This window comes from Zea mays, chromosome 2 (assembly GCF_902167145.1).
Source record: "Zea mays cultivar B73 chromosome 2, Zm-B73-REFERENCE-NAM-5.0, whole genome shotgun sequence".
Lineage (NCBI taxonomy): Eukaryota > Viridiplantae > Streptophyta > Magnoliopsida > Poales > Poaceae > Zea > Zea mays.
The window spans coordinates 144,670,528-144,687,345 of NC_050097.1; positions in this window are offsets into that span (position 1 = coordinate 144,670,528).

Genomic DNA, 16,818 nt, shown 5'->3' on the forward strand with positions numbered 1-16,818 from the left:
GCTAAGTGAACTACACCCCGGATCCTCTAATTATTCAGCTAAGGGCATCCCATTCCACCCTCATGGTTGCACTGTTTTCCCGGGCGGTCATCCATAGAACAGGTCCTTACGGAGAGGCACTCGAGAAACCGCTCGAGCCCCCTTGAAGACCACAAGTATAACATCATCATAAGAAAGGGGAAAACAGCGTATCATAGATGATCTCATCATGTTCATTGATTATAGTTGAGCAATAGCATAAAGCTAAACAGTAATAATCCAACCCAAATAGGTGAACAAGAACATGGTTAACAAAAGCTAGTCAATCCTTAGGCATAAATGTGTAAAGCGGGAGGTGAATTAAATAATGAATAGGACAGAGATAGGTCAAGGGACACTTGCCTCCACCAAACGACTGCTGCTCAGGGGCTTCTCCTGCGAGTTCCTCGGGCTCTTCGACCGGATCGTTCTCTATGTGATTGCAAGCATACATACATCCATCCATTCAAATTGGGAAACAAACAGTACATCATACAAGGGAACAAATAAAGTGAATATGCATCAAGTATGACATTCGATATCACATTCATTATGGTTAGAAAGAAACGGGAAAAGGTCTCGCGGGGGGGGTTAAAGCTTATGCACTAATGATTGGTTACAATTGGTTCTAACAAAAGAATTTAGTTATATGCACTAATGGAAACCTAGTCATTTTTAGTTGATCAACATTGGACTGGATAAACAATTAATTATATGAACTAACTAGTGTAACGAAATTATAAATTAAGTTTCCTATTTCGATAACATGAACAATGATTAACCTACCTAAAATAAAATAAGTAACAGTAATGAAAGAAACTAAAATAAAAATAAAAAAAAACAAGGGGGGGCGGTTGAACCGGCCAGGGGGCGGTTGAACCGGCCTGGGGCAGGGGCGGGGGCGGCCGAGCCGGCGGCGCGCAGGGGCGGCTGGGCAGGGGCGGCCAAACCGGCAGGGGGGCGCGGGGCAGGGGGCGGCCGAGCCGGCCAGGGGGCGGCCGAGCTGGGCGGCGGGCGGTTGGGTCGGGGCGCAGGAGCGGCGACGGCCGAGCCGGGTGGGGGGGAGAGGAGGGGAGATGGGGGAGGGAGGAGAGGGGGAGGGGGACCTCACCGGGGACGGGGACGGGCGGCCGAGCGGCGGGGCGGCGGCTGGGGTGGGAAAGAAAGAGAATGAGAGGGAGGGAGAGGGATTTTGGGGGAATTGAGGGAAAAGGGAGGGGTGGCTGGGCCAATGGGCCCAAAGGGGCGCGCGGGGGGGCGGCTGGGCCGGCCAGGGGCGGCTGGGCCGAGCCGGGGCGGCCCACGGTGCGGGAGAGAGAAAAAGGGAGGAGAGAGAGAAAGAAAAAGAAAAAGAAAGAAAAGGTTTTTTTCTCTTTTTCGAAATCCGATCTTTCTAGATGAATGCACTTACATCTCTAAGCAATCAAAGAATGCACAGCTCGGCATGGTGCATCAAACAACATAAAGTAATTTAGGGTTTTTCTTTACACGGGAATTCCAAGCCGAACTCCGCTATAACTTTGGAAAAGATCAAGGTTTAGCGAGGGAACGAGAAAACAAAAGGGTAACGCCTGAATTTGGTGAGAGAAAAGAAGAAAAAATTCTACCCCCAAATTCAGGGCGTTACACTATGAACCATTGAAATCTATGAGAGGCTAGGTCGTAGTGGATTTTATTGTAGAACATCGGATTAATGATACTCATAAACTAGACATGTCATACCTCACTATTACTCCTTGGACTTTATATTTTGATGGACCAGTTTGTAATTAAGGGCAAGGAATTGGCGTCGTACTTGTTTCACCAAGTGATGTCTCCTTCGACTTCTCTAGCCGATTGAAAACTTATTGCACTAACAATCAAGCCGAATATGAGGCCCTTTTGTTCGGCTTGAAACTTTTAAATTGTATGAGAGTAAAACATGTGAAGGCATTTGGTGATTCTCAGCTGGTCGTCCAACAGGTGTTAGAAAAATATCAATATTTTGATGGTACTCTAAATAGTTACCTTGAAAAATGTTGGGGCATAATCCATTCTTTTGACGAATTCAGTATTCGGCATATCTCTAGAGTTGAGAATCATAGAGCTAACAATTTGGCACAAGATGCATCAGGTTATCGGATAAAGCGAGGGAGATTTCACAACACTGAAAATCTGATAACCGGTGCAGGGCCAATTCCCCAGGTCGCGGATCGTCCGAGTAAAGACTCCGGACTATCCAGGGTTTCCAGGAAAGTTCTCCTAATTGATTCAGCTGATAATGAAGCCGATGCAAGTGATTGGAGGATGCCCATAATTAATTATTTACGAAATCCTAATATCAGGACAGATAAGAACATTCGGCGTACAACTTTCAAGTATGTTTTGATGAGTGATGAACTCTACCGCCGAATAGTTAACGACGTCCTGCTTAAGTGCTTGGGCCCAGATGATGCTATACTAGCCATGGCCGAAGTACATGAAGGAATTTGTGGTACCCATCAATCGGCTCCAAAGATGAAGTGGTTGTTGCGAAGGTCTGGTTTGTATTGGACTAACATGATAGCTGTTTGTTTCAAGTACTACAAAGGATACCAGGTGTGTCAAAAATTCGGCGACCTACAGTTGGTCCCTGCAGCCGAATTATATTATATCATCAAGCCTTGGCCTTTCAGAGGATGGGGTTTAGACTTTATAGGAGAAATTCATCCTTCATCATCAAAGGGGCATCAGTTCGTGTTAGTTGCCACTGACTACTTTACCAAATGAACTGAAGTCGTTGCTCTGAAGAACATGGCACACAAGTAGGTAATTGAGTTCATAACTGAGCATATTATTCATAGATTCGGCATTCCCCAGATCTTGACTACAGATCAAGGAACTTCTTTTATGTCAAAGGAGGTACGTGAATTTTTTGAATTATATAGAATTAAGTTGCTTAATTCATCTCCATATTATGCTCAGGCCAATGGACAGGCCGAGTCTAGTAATATGACATTGATTAACTTGATAAAAAAAGAAGATATCCGATAATCCTAAGCATTGGCATAAGATTTTGTCCGAAGCTTTATGGCCTCACAAAATATCTAAACATAGTGCTACTAAAGTATCTCTTTTTGAGCTTGTCTATGGGCAGAAAGCAGTGTTGCATGTGGAAACAAGTTTGAATGATGTCAGGTTTGCCAGACAAAATGATCTAACCGTCATTGATTATTGTCGGCGTTTCGAGACCGGGGGGTCCCTGGGCCGACGAGTGAATGTCGTCGAGTGCCCCAGCCCAGATGGGTCGAGCGCGAGGGCGAGCGCGAAGGGGGGAGAGCGAGGCGGCCGGAGACCGGCGTGAGAGAGGTGGGAATCCCGCGGCCTTCGTGTTCGTCCCGCGCCCAGGTCGGGTGCGCTTGCAATAGGGGGTCACAAGCGTCCACGCGGGAGAGGGAGCGAGCGGCTTCAAGCGAGCGCTTGTCCCGTCCTCGTCCCCGCGCGGCCAACCCTCTCTAAGAGGGCCCTGGTCCTTCCTTTTATAGGCGTAAGGTGAGGATCCAGGTGTACAATGGGGTGTGTAGCAGAGTGCTACGTGTCTAGCGGAGGAGAGCTAGCGCCCTAAGTACATGTCGTTGTGGCAGCCGGAGGGATTTTGGCATCCAGCTGGTGTGATGTCGTGGCCGTTAGAGGAGCGATGGAGCCTGGCGGAGGGACAACTGTAGGAGCGGTTGAGTCCTTGCTGACGTCCTCTTGCTTCCGTAAGGAGGCTGAGAGCCGCCGTCGTCACAGAGTACGCGGGGCGCCATCATTGCCTATCTGGCGGAGCTAGCCAGATGGGACGCCGGTCTTGTTCCCTGCGGCCCGAGTCAGCTCGGGGTAGGGTGATGATGGCGCCTCCTGTTGACGTCGTTGGTCTGCGCCCTAGGTTGGGCGATGTGGAAGCTCCTCTGAAGCCGAGGTCGAGTCTGTCTTCCGTGGTCGAGGTCAAGTCCGAGCCCCTGGGTCGGGCGAGGCGGAGTTCGTCGTCTCCTAGGGCTGAGCCCAAGTCCGAGCCCTGAGTCGGGCGGAGCAGAGTTCGCCGTCTTTCGGGACTTAGCCCGAGTCCGAGCCCTGGGTCGGGCGGAGCGGAGTTCGCCGTCTTCCGGGGCTGAGCCCGAGTCCGAGCCCTGGGTCGGGCGGAGCGGAGTTCGCCGTCTTCCGGGACTTAGCCCGAGTCCGAGCTCTGGGTCGGGCGGAGCGGAGTTCGCCGTCTTCTGGGACTTAGCCCGAGTCCGAGCCCTGGGTCAGGCGGAGCGGAGTTCGCCGTCTTTCGGGACTTAGCCCGAGTCCGAGCCCTGGGTCGGGCGAAGCGGAGCTTCCTATGGTGCCTTCGGCAGGGCCTGACTGCCTGTCAGTCTCACTCTGTCAAGTGGCACCACAGTCGGAGTGGCGCAGGCGGCGCTGTCCTTCTGTCAGGCCGGTCAGTGGGGCGGCGAAGTGACGGCGGTCACTTCGGCTCTGCCAGCCGGGGGGCGCGCATCAGGATAAAGGTGTCAGGCCACCTTTGCATTAAATGCTCCTGCGATTTGGTCGGTCGGTGCGGCGATTTAGTCAGGGTTGCTTCTTAGCGAAGGCAGGGCCTCGGGCGAGCCGAAAATATGTTCGCCGCTGGAGGGGGGCCTCGGGCGAGACGGAAATCCTCCGGGGTCGGCTGCCCTTGTCCGAGGCTAGGCTCGGGCGAGGCGTGATCAAGTCGCTCGAATGGACTGATCCCTGACTTAATCGCACCCATCAGGCCTTTGCAGCTTTATGCTGATGGGGGTTACCAGCTGAGAATTAGGAGCCTTGAGGGAACCCCTAATTATGGTCCCCGACAGTAGCCCCCGAGCCTCGAAGGGAGTGTTAGCACTCGCTTGGAGGCTTTCGTTGCACTTTTTTGCAAGGGGACCAGCCTTTCTCGGTTGCGTTTTGTTCCGGTGGGTGCGCGCGAGCGCACCCGCCGGGTGTAGCCCTCGAGGCCTCGGAGGAGTGGTTTCACTCCTTCGAGGTCTTAATGCCTTGCGTGATGCTTCGGCTGGTCTGGTTGTTCCCTCATGCGAGCTGGCCGTAGCCCGGGTGTACGGTCGGGTCCCAAGTTCTCGGGCTGGTATGTTGACGCTGTCAACGGTTCGGCCAGAGCCGGGTCTGCGAGAGCAGCCCCCGAGCCTCTGCACAGGGCGAGAGGGCGATCAGGGACAGACTCGACTTTTTTACATACGCCCCTGCGTCGCCTTTCCGCAAGGAGGAGGGGGGGAAAGCGCCATGTTGCCCTCTATGGGCGCCGAACATGGTGTCTCCGGTGAGCTGCAAGCGGGTAATCCAAGTGGACGTCTGTGCCCCGTTCGTTAGGGGTCGGCTAGGGGCCCAGAGGCACGCCCAAAAGTACCTACGGGTGATCTGCCGGACCCGGTCCCCTGGCGACGGGGTCCGAGGGCTCGATGCCTCCCTCTGATGGGATTCCGTTACAAGATCGCTCCTGCTGGTCTCGGAAATGTCCTAGGGTACCTCGGGAGCGCAGCCCGAGCCTCGGTTATGTATCGAACGTACCCATGGTCATCCCTCGCTCGGCGTCTGAGGCAAATGTGAACCCTTCGGGGGCCAGCCTTCGAACCCCTGATCAGTAATGGGCGCGGAGCCCGAGTAGCCTGAGGCGGCTGTGGAACCCTTCCGAGGGGCCGACCTTCGAACCTCTGACCAGTAGTGGGTGTAGGGCCCACGCGACCTGAGGCGGCTGTCGAACCCTTCCGGGGGGCCAGCCTTCGAACCTCTGATCAGTAAGGGGGCTCGGAGCCTGGTTCCTTCACGGGGAAGGATCCTTTTCGGGGTATCCCCTTTCCCGGTCCCTGTTGCAAGAGAGAGAAAGAGGAAAAAGGAAAAGGATACGAAATCGAACGACGCGGCGTACCTTTTTTGGCGTGGTTATTATGGCGAAGGCGAAGCGTCGCCTGCTTCTCCTGCCAGAGGCGCCGCCTGTCCCGCCGCGGAGTTAATGCGACGGGGCGAGTGGTTCGCGGGGCGGCCGTTGCGCGTGCGCGAGCCGTTCGAGGAACGGAACACGAGCGTGTTGTCTTCACGCCGTGAGAGAGGGTTCTCTCGCTGCCCCCGGATGGGACGTGAGCTTGGCTAACGACGTGACTGCTGCTCCTGCTCGCCTGCCACCGTCATTACTGCCGGCCCATTTTTGGCCGCACTGACCGCCGCGCCAGGCTGGCGCTGCTGGGTCGTGCGCTGGGTCGCCTCGAGTTGCGGTACTGGTTCTGCAGTCGAGGAGGCGCGGTGGTGGCGCAAGTGGAGGTGCAGTTGCATGCACGAAGCATTCGGCGCGCCGGTTGCATGACGCGTGGGCCTGGGCCTCCATGCTGGGCATGTTGGGAGTCGGAGAAGCGCGCCCACTTGGCGCGATTGCATGCCGCCTGCATGGCTGCCCGCCCCTTTCGCCCGTTGGTCTGGGCAAAAGTGGAGGGTCACTTGTAACCGCTGGGCGGTTGTGCGCACCGCGCACGGTGGTTTGGCTTCTTCTGCTCTGAGCCGGTTTGCATGACGTGTGGGACCCAGCCCCCGCGCCGCAGGGGAGGACCTTGGAGTGTGTTGGAGAAGACTCAGCCCGCGACGGTTGGGGCGCAAGTAGGGAGAGTCGCCTTTAAAAGGAGGGTGACCCCCTTTGGAAGGCGACCATGTCTTCGCGTTCCCTTATGCATCGTGTCTTTCCACCTTCCAAGCCCCCGGATGGGGGATACCCGCTGTCTTTCCGCCTCATCGTTGGAGGAACGCAACTCCGTGGGAGTTGGTACCTTTCAGCCATCGTTCGGCTTCAAGGATTTTCATCAGCCAGCCCGGCTGTACCCCCCGCCGGCGGTCACCCAAGACGGTGACCACCAGCCCCTGGGTGGGGAGAAGCAAGCTGGGCTGCGATCTTGGTCCCACCCTCAGCTTCAAGGATGTTCATCATCCTCGCTGGGGTGGAGGCCGGGCTGAGCCGGCTCTACCTCCCGTGCGGGTTCGTGGGTCACCCTCTCCTGCGGCGTTCGAGGGAGAGGGCGCTCACTGGCCCTTCGGGCGGGTCGGACTTCGACAACGCGGGGCTGGTCGACGGCGGGCGTCGTCAGCCTCAGCGTGTCGAGCTCGTCGGCTTGGCTCCCGGTGCCCCCTCCTGCCAGAAGGCGGCTGCCGCGCCGTGTGCACGGGAGGACCGCCCACGATATCGCGCGCTGCTAGGGCGGCGTTCGTATTCTGGGGCGGTCCTGCCTTTGCACCAGTATGGCGCCTCCGCGCGGAGGTCGGTGCCCCACTCGTCCGGGAGGATCTGAGTGGGGATCTGCCGGAGGGCTGACGGCCCCTGTCGTCGGTGCCGAGGTGGAGGCGGCTCGAGAAGTCCCCTTCCAGTGTCAAGACCCGAGCCTGCAGGATCGGATTGTCTTGTAGCGTGTGTCTCCTGCGGCCGCCGAGGCCAGAACACACCCTCGCTGTGTTGTAAAGCTGCGTCTCTTTTCCTCTTGTTTCGAGTATCTGGACTTTTTTGTCGGTAACAGGGATGTTTGTGCGAGCGAGAGTTGCTTCTCGCGGAAGGTGATGAGTGAGGTATCCGTATCCCAGAGGCGTAGGAGTCCCTCGGCTCGGTCGGCCTTGCCGCTTACGCGCACTCTTACCCGTCCATGGGGCTCTGTCACCGACTCAGTCGAGAAGGCTCGAAGGATCGCTTCGGCAGAAGAGCTTCCGAACGTGAAGACTTGTTCGGTCCGCGGAATCACTTATCTGAACGTGAGTTACTTATCGCAGAAGGTGATGAGTGAGGTATCCATATCCCGGAGGCGTAGGAGTCCCTCGGCTCGGTCAGCCTTGGCTGCTTACGTGTACTCCGTCGTTTTCAGGATCCACTTTTCGAAGTAGTCAAAAAGCACGAAAGACATTCTGGCAGAAAAGATCTTTCTTCGAGGAAAATTTCGACGCAGAGGGGGTTCCCCCCCTTTTAGCCCCCGAGGGAGGGTCGGGCTTTGCCGAGGCGAGGCCGACCCTTCCTTGATGACTAAACTTTGCGTGGGTGCGAGGTATATGAACAACTTGAAAACATCTTAAGGGTAGAAGCGACGTAGCTGTTGGATGTTCCAAGCGTTGCCGTAGACCTCGCCTTGACTGTTGGCCAGCTTGTACGTTCCGGGCTTCAGAACCTTGGCGATGACGAACGGTCCCTCCCAGGGGGGCGTGAGCTTGTGCCTCCCTCGGGCGTCTTGTCGCAGCCGAAGCACTAGGTCGCCCACCTGGAGATCTCGGGACCGGACCCCTCGGGCGTGGTAGCGTCGCAGGGACTGCTGGTACCGCGCCGAGTGTAGTAAGGCCTTGTCCCGAGCCTCCTCCAGCTGGTCCAGCGAGTCTTCTCGGCTAGCTTGGTTGCTTTGATCGCTGTAGGCCCTCGTCCTCGGGGAGCCGTATTCCAGGTTCGTGGGCAAGACGGCCTCGGCCCCGTAGACTAGGAAGAACGGCGTGAAGCCCGTGGCTCGGCTCGGCGTTGTCCTCAGGCTCCAGACCACCGAGGGGAGTTCCTTCATCCATCGCTTGCCGAACTTGTTGAGGTCGTTGTAGATCCGAGGCTAGAGCCCTTGTAGAATCATGTCGTTGGCACGCTCTACTTGCCCATTTGACATGGGATGAGCCACGGCGGCCCAGTCCACCCGGATGTGGTGATCCTCGCAGAAGTCCAAGAACTTTCTGCCGGTGAACTGGGTGCCGTTGTCGGTGATGATGGAGTTCGGGACCCCGAAGAGATGGATGATGTTGGTGAAGAACGCCACCGCCTGCTCGAACCTGATGCTGTTCAGGGGTCGGACCTCGATCCACTTGGAGAATTTGTCGATGGCGACCAGCAGGTGCGTGTAGCCCCCGGGTGTCTTCTGCAAGGGGCCGACGAGATCCAGACCCCACACAGCGAAAGGCCAGGTGATGGGTATCGTCTGCAGAGCCTGAGCGGGCAGGTGGGTCTGCCTCGCGTAGAATTGACACCCTTCGCAGGTGCGAACAATTCTAGTGGCGTCGGCCACCGCCGTCGGCCAATAGAAGCCTTGTCGGAAAGCATTCCCGACAAGGGCTCGAGGCGCTGCGTGATGGCCGCAAGCCCCCGAGTGTATCTCTCGCAGGAGTTCCTGACCTTCGGCGACGGAGATGCATCGCTGGAGGATGCCTGAGGGGCTGCGGTGGTAGAGCTCCTTCTCATCGCCCATCAAGACGAACGACTTGGCGCGCCGCGCCACCCGCCGAGCCTCGGCTCGGTCGAGGGGTAGCTCTCCTCGGTGGAGATATTGCAGGTACGGGGTCTGCCAGTTTCGATCAGGCGTGGCCCCGCTTCGCTCCTCCTCGACGCGCAGTGCCTCACCCTCGGGGGCCGAGGGTACCTCGGGCTGAACCGAGGGCGCCTCGGGCCGAGCTGAGGATGCCTCGGGCTGTGCCGAGGGTACCTCGGGCTGGGCCGAGGGTACCTCGGACTGGGCCGAGGGCGCCTCAGGCTCGGGCGAGTCGTCGATCTTGATGGAGGGTTGGTGTAGATCCTGGGAGAAGACATCCGGGGGAACCGTCGTTCGCCCCGAGGCTATTTTAGCCAGCTCGTCCGCAGTCTCGTTGTAGCGCCGAACGATGTGGTTGAGCTCGAGCCCGTAGAACTTGTCTTCCAAGCGCCGAACCTCATCGCAGTAGGCCTCCATCTTCGGGTCGCGGCAGTGGGAGTTCTTCATGACTTGGTCGATGACGAGCTGCGAGTCACCGCGGGCGTCGAGGCGCCGGACCCCTAGCTCGATGGCGATCCGCAACCCGTTGACCAGAGCCTCATACTCAGCCACATTGTTGGACGCCGGAAAATGGAGGCGTAGCACATAGCGTATGTGTTTCCCGAGGGGCGAGATGAAGAGTAGGCCTGCGCCGGCTCCCGTCTTCATCAACGACCCGTCGAACAACATGGTCCAGAGCTCCGGTTGGATCGGAGCCGTCGGTAGCTGGGTGTCGACCCATTCGGCCACGAGGTCCGCCAAAACCTGGGAATTAATGGCCTTCCGGGGGGCGAACGAGATTGTCTCGCCCATGATTTCCACCGCCCACTTTGCAATCCTACCCGAGGCCTCTCGGCACTGGATGATCTCCCCAGGGGGAAGGATGACACCACAGTTACCGGATGAGACTCGAAGTAGTGTCGCAACTTCCGCCGTGTCAGGATCACTGCATACAGCAGCTTCTGAACTTGTGGGTAGCGGGTCTTGGTTTCGGACAGTACCTCGCTGACGAAGTAAACTGGCCTCTGAACGGGCAATGCATGCCCCTCTTCTTGCCTCTCGACCACAATCGCGGCGCTAACCACCTGAGTGGTCGCGGCGACGTAGACCAAGAGGGCTTCTCCGGCAGCTGGAGGCACCAAGATAGGCGCCTTTGTGAGGAGCGCCTTCAAGTTCCCGAGAGCTTCCTCGGCCTCAGGGGTCCAAGTGAAGCACTCGACCTTCCTTAAGAGGTGGTACAGAGGTAGACCTCTTTCGCCGAGGCGTGAGATGAAGCGGCTCAGAGCCGCGAGACATCCCATGACCCTCTGTACGCCTTTCAAGTCCTTGATGGGCCCCATGCTGGTGATGGCTGCGATCTTCTCCGGGTTGGCTTCGATGCCCCGCTCGGAGACGATGAACCCCAAGAGCATGCCTCGGGGCACCCCGAAGACACACTTCTCGGGATTGAGCTTGACGCCTTTCGCCTTGAGACATCGGAATGTCACTTCAAGGTCGGAAAGGAGGTCGGAAGCTTTCCTCGTCTTGACTACGATGTCATCGACGTAGGCCTCGACCGTGCGGCCAATGTGTTCGCCGAACACATGGTTCATGCACCGCTGGTACGTCGCGCCCGCATTCCTCAAGCCGAACGGCATGGTAACATAGCAGTACATGCCGAAGGGTGTGATGAAAGAAGTCGCGAGCTGGTCGGACTCTTTCATCCTGATTTGATGATACCCTGAGTAGGCATCGAGGAAAGATAGGGTTTCGCACCCAGCAGTGGAATCCACGATTTGATCGATGCGAGGCAGAGGGTAGGGAACCTTCGGACATGCTTTGTTGAGACCAGTGTAGTCTACACACATCCGCCATTTCCCCCCTTTCTTTCTCACAAGCACAGGGTTGGCAAGCCATTCGGGATGGAATACCTCTTTGATGAACCCTGCCGCCATTAGCTTGTGGATCTCCTCGCCTATGGCTCTGCGCTTCTCCTCGTCGAATCGGCGCAGAGGCTGCTTGACGGGTCGGGCTCTGGCTCGAATGTCCAGCGAGTGCTTGGCGACATCCCTCGGTATGCCGGGCATGTCCGAGGGACTCCACGCGAAGACGTCGGCGTTCGCGCGGAGAAAGTCGACGAGCACTGCTTCCTATTTGGGATCGAGCCCGGAGCCGATCCGGATCTGCCTGGAGGCATCGCCGCTGGGGTCGAGGGGGACGGCCTTAACCGTCTCCACTGGCTCGAAGTTGCCGGCATGATGTTTCACGTCTGGCACCTCCTTAGAGAGGCTTTCCAGGTCGGCGATGAGGGCCTCGGACTCGGCGAGGGCCTCGGCGTACTCTACGCACTCCACGTCGCATTCGAACGCGTGTTTGTACGTGGGGCCGACAGTGATGACCCCGTTGGGCCCGGCATCTTGAGCTTCAGGTAGGTGTAGTTGGGGACGGCCATGAACTTCGCGTAGCATGGCCTTCCCAGTACCGCGTGGTAGGTTCCTCGGAACCCGACCACCTCGAACGTCAGGGTCTCCCTTCAGAAGTTGGAGGGTGTTCCGAAACAGACGGGAAGGTCGAGTTGTCCGAGGGGCTGGACGCGCTTCTCGGGAATGATCCCGTGGAAAGGCGCAGCGCCTGCTCGGACGGAGGACAGGTCGACACGCAGGAGCCCGAGGGTCTCGGCGTAGATGATGTTGAGGCTGCTGCCTCCGTCCATAAGGACCTTGGTGAGCCTGACGTCGCCGATGACGGGGTCGACGACAAGCGGGTATTTCCCCGGGCTCGGCACGTGGTCGGGGTGGTCGGCTTGGTCGAAGGTGATGGGCTTGTCGGACCAGTCTAGGTAGACTGGCGCCGCCACCTTCACCGAGCAGACCTCCCGGCGCTCTTGTTTGCGGTGCCGAGCCGAGGCATTCGCCGCTTGCCCACCGTATATCATGAAGCAGTCGCGGACCTCGGGGAACTCTCCTGCTTGGTGATCTTCCTTCTTGTCGTCGTCGCGGGCCCTGCCACCCTCCGCGGGTGGCCCGGCCCTGTGGAAGTGGTGCCGAAGCATGACGCACTCCTCAAGGGTGTGCTTGACGGGCCCCTGGTGATAGGGGCACGGCTCCTTGAGCATCTTGTCGAAGAGGTTGGCACCTCCGGGGGGTTTCCGAGGGTTCTTGTACTCGGCGGCGGTGACAAGGTCCACGTCGGCGGCGTCGCGTTTCGCTTGCGACTTCTTCTTGCCTTTCTTCTTGGCGCCGCGCTGAGTCGACGCCTCGGGAGCATCTTCCGATGGGCGGCCCTAGGGCTGCTTGTCCTTTCGGAAGATGGCCTCGACCACTTCCTGGCCGGAGGCGAACTTGGTGGCGATGTCCATCAGCTCGCTCGCCCTGGTGGGGGTCTTGCGACCCAACTTGCTCACCAGGTCGCGGCAGGTGGTGCCGGCGAGGAACGCGCCGATGACATCCGAGTCGGTGATGTTGGGTAGCTCGATGCGCTGCTTCGAGAATCGCCGGATGTAGTCCCGGAGAGACTCTCCCGGCTGCTGCCGACAGCTTCGGAGGTCCCAGGAATTCCCGGGGCGCACGTACGTGCCCTGGAAATTGCCGGCGAAAGCTTGGACTAGGTCGTCCCAGTTGGAGATCTGCCCCGGAGACAGGTGCTCCAACCAGGCGCGAGCGGTGTCGGAGAGGAACAGGGGGAGGTTGCGGATGATGAGGTTGTCATCGTCCGTTCCACCCAGTTGGTAGGCTAGACGGTAGTCCGCGAGCCACAGTTCCGGTCTCGTCTCCCCCGAGTACTTTGTGATAGTAGTCGGGGGTCGGAACCGGGTTGGGAACGGTGCCCGTCGGATGGCCCGGCTGAAGGCCTGTGGACCGGGTGGTTCGGGCGAGGGACTCCGATCCTCCCCGCTGTCGTAGCGTCCCCCACGCCTGGGGTGGTAGCCTCGGCGCACCCTCTCGTCGAGGTGGGCCCGGCGGTCGCGGTGATGGTGCTCGTTGCCGAGGCGGCCCGGGGCCGCAGGCGCGGTGTTGCGCGTGCGCCCGGTGTAGACCGAGGCTTCCCGCATGAATCGGGAAGTCGCGGCATGAGGTTCCGAGGGGTACCCCTGCCTTCGGGAGGCAGAGCTCTCGGCCCGTCGGACCGCGGCGCCTTCCAGGAGATTCTTGAACTCCCCCTGGATGCGCCGGCCCTCGGTGGTTGATGGCTCCGGCATCGCGCGGAGAAGCATCGCTGCTGCAGCCAGGTTCTGGCCGACCCCACTAGATGCAGGTGGTGGCCTGACCCTGACGTCGTCGGCGACGTGGTGCTGGAAACCCTGAGGCAGATGACGTATTTCTCCGGCCGGGGGTTGACCCGCCCATGCCTGCCCGACGTCCCGGCGGATCGGCTCAAGCGCTCCTGCTCCCTCGTCGAGCCTGGCCTGCACCCCGCGGATTTGCTCGAGCTATGGGTCATGGCCCCCCGCCTGAACGGGGACCACAGCTAGCTCCCGTGGGATGTCAACGCGGGGCACCGGCCTAGGGAGATCACCGTCCTCCGGCATGCCGAGATGATTGCCTTCGGAGGGACCCCCTAGATCGACGTGGAAACATTCGCGGCTTGGGCCGCAGTCCTCGTCGCCGAGGCTGCGACTATCGTCGGAACAGTCGGAGAGGCAGTAGTCACATGCGGTCATGAAGTCCCGCATGGCACCGGGGTTGCCAAGTCCAGAGAAATCCCAACAGATGTTGGGCTCGTCGTCTTCCTCGGACCCAGAGGGCCCGTAGGTCGAGACGTCCGTCAGCTGGTCCCAAGGCGACCGCATGCGAAACCCCAGAGGGTTTGGACTCGCCTCTACGAGAGCGCCCACCAGGGCGAGGTCGCTAGGCGGGTTGAGGCTAAACCCAGATGACGTGGGATGGGAATCGGTCGGTACCTCTTGGTCGACGAGCGGCGATAAAGTCACGTCGGGGACTGACTGCACCGTCGTCTCAGGTACGAGGGTGACGTCAAACAAGCTTTTAGCGAGCGCGCTGGCGTCGTCCGCTTGCTCGGGATTGGCGCGTCGCGGGGAGACGGCGCTCGTCTTCGTCTCAAGCGCGAAGTCGATACCCGGTGCGCCCCTCGTTGGGGTGCCAACGCTGTCGACTCGCTCGACAGCCGACGAGGTGCTGCCTCCTGCTTGGCCTTGGTCGCCCTGCCTTCCCCTCCGTCGGCGGGGGAAAGGGCAGGATGAGCTCGAAGGGTGTTCTTCCACCACGCGGGGAAGACGTCGTCGATTCCGCCGCCGGCGGGCGGGCTGTCGGCCGCCATTGTCGTTGTCGCGCGGCGGTGGAAGGAGTATCATGTCGTAGTTGCCGTCGAGGGACATGAACTCAAGACTCCCGAAACGGAGCACCGTCCTGGGTTGGAGAGGTTGCTGGAGACTGCCCATCTGGAGCTTGACGGGAAGCTGTTCGTCAACACGCAGCAGGCCCCTACCTGGCGCGCCAACTGTCGGCGTTTCGAGACCGGGGGGTCCCTGGGCCGACGAGTGAATGTCGCCGCGTGCCCCAGCCCAGATGGGTCGAGCGCGAGGGCGAGCGCGAAGGGGGGAGAGCGAGGCGGCCGGAGACCGGCGTGAGAGAGGTGGGAATCTCGCGGCCTTCGTGTTCGTCCCGCGCCCAGGTCGGGTGCGCTTGCAGTAGGGGGTCACAAGCGTCCACGCGGGAGAGGGAGCGAGCGGCTTCAAGCGAGCGCCTGTCCCGTCCTCGTCCCCGCGCGGCCAACCCTCTCTAAGAGGGCCCTGGTCCTTCCTTTTATAGGCGTAAGGTGAGGATCCAGGTGTACAATGGGGGGTGTAGCAGAGTGCTACGTGTCTAGCGGAGGAGAGCTAGCGCCCTAAGTACATGCCGTTGTGGCAGCCGGAGGGATTTTGGCACCCAGCTGGTGTGATGTCGTGGCCATCGGAGGAGCGATGGAGCCTGGCGGAGGGATAGCTGTAGGAGCGGTTGAGTCCTTGCTGACGTCCTCTTGCTTCCGTAAGGGGGCTGAGAGCCGCCGTCGTCACAGAGTACGCGGGGCGCCATCATTGCCTATCTGGCGGAGCTAGCCAGATGGGACGCCGGTCTTGTTCCCTGCGGCCCGAGTCAGCTCGGGGTAGGGTGATGATGGCGCCTCCTGTTGACGTGGCTGGTCTGCGCCCTAGGTTGGGCGATGTGGAAGCTCCTCCGAAGCCGAGGTCGAGTCTGTCTTCCGTGGTCGAGGTCGAGTCCGAGCCCCTGGGTCGGGCGAGGCGGAGTTCGTCGTCTCCTAGGGCTGAGCCCAAGTCCGAGCCCTGAGTCGGGCAGAGCGGAGTTCGCCGTCTTCTGGGACTTAGCCCGAGTCCGAGCCCTGGGTCGGGCGGAGCGGAGTTCGCCATCTTCCGGGGCTGAGCCCGAGTCCGAGCCCTGGGTCGGGCGGAGCGGAGTTCGCCGTCTTCCGGGACTTAGCCCGAGTCCGAGCCCTGGGTCGGGCGGAGCGGAGTTCGCCGTCTTCCGGGACTTAGCCCGAGTCTGAGCCCTGGGTCGGGCGGAGCGGAGTTCGCCGTCTTCCGGGACTTAGCCCGAGTCCGAGCCCTGGGTCGGGCGAAACGGAGCTTCCTATGGTGCCTTCGGCAGGGCCTGACTGCCTGTCAGTCTCACTCTGTCAAGTGGCACCGCAGTCGGAGTGGCGCAGGCGGCGCTGTCCTTCTGTCAGGCCGGTCAGTGGGTCGGCGAAGTGACGACGGTCACTTCGGCTCTGCCAGCCGGGGGGGCGCGCGTCAGGATAAAGGTGTCAGACCACCTTTGCATTAAATGCTCCTGCGATTTGGTCGGTCGGTGCGGCGATTTAGTCAGGGTTGCTTCTTAGCGAAGGCAGGGCCTCGGGCGAGCCGGAAATATGTTCGCCGCTGGAGGGGGGCCTCGGGCGAGACGGAAATCCTCCGGGGTCGGCTGCCCTTGTCCGAGGCTAGGCTCGGGCGAGGCGTGATCGAGTCGCTCGAATGGACTGATCCCTGACTTAATCGCACCCATCAGGCCTTTGCAGCTTTATGCTGATGGGGGTTACCAGCTGAGAATTAGGAGCCTTGAGGGTACCCCTAATTATGGTCCCCGACAATTATTATAATTCAATGATGGATAATATTGATGAGGTGACCGATAAGAGGGTGATAGCTTTGGGAGCAATAAAAAAGGACAAGATCATGGTAGCCAGGGCCTACAACAAGAAGATCAAAGCAAAGTCATTTCAAGTAGGGGACCTGGTGTGGAAGACCATCCTGCCTCTAAGGAATAAAGATCGAAAGTTTGGAAAATGGTCGCCAAGCTAGGAGGGTCCTTATAAAGTAAAACAAGTAATGTCTGGTAACGCATATTTACTACAAACATTACAAGGCAAGGATTTACCCAAGGCTTTGAATGGGCGTTTCCTCAAACAGTACCATCCTAGTATGTGGCAAGTTGCCTAAGAGAACTGATGTAATCACATCGAGTTAGTTGCTTTTGGTTTGCTCAACTCCACCAAAAGGCAGGGGGCATATGTTGAGCACTAAAAAGAGCACCGGACAGTCCGCGCAAGCGCAGAACAGATTAGGGTTCCGAGTTTCTTGCTATGTTTGTTGGCGAGA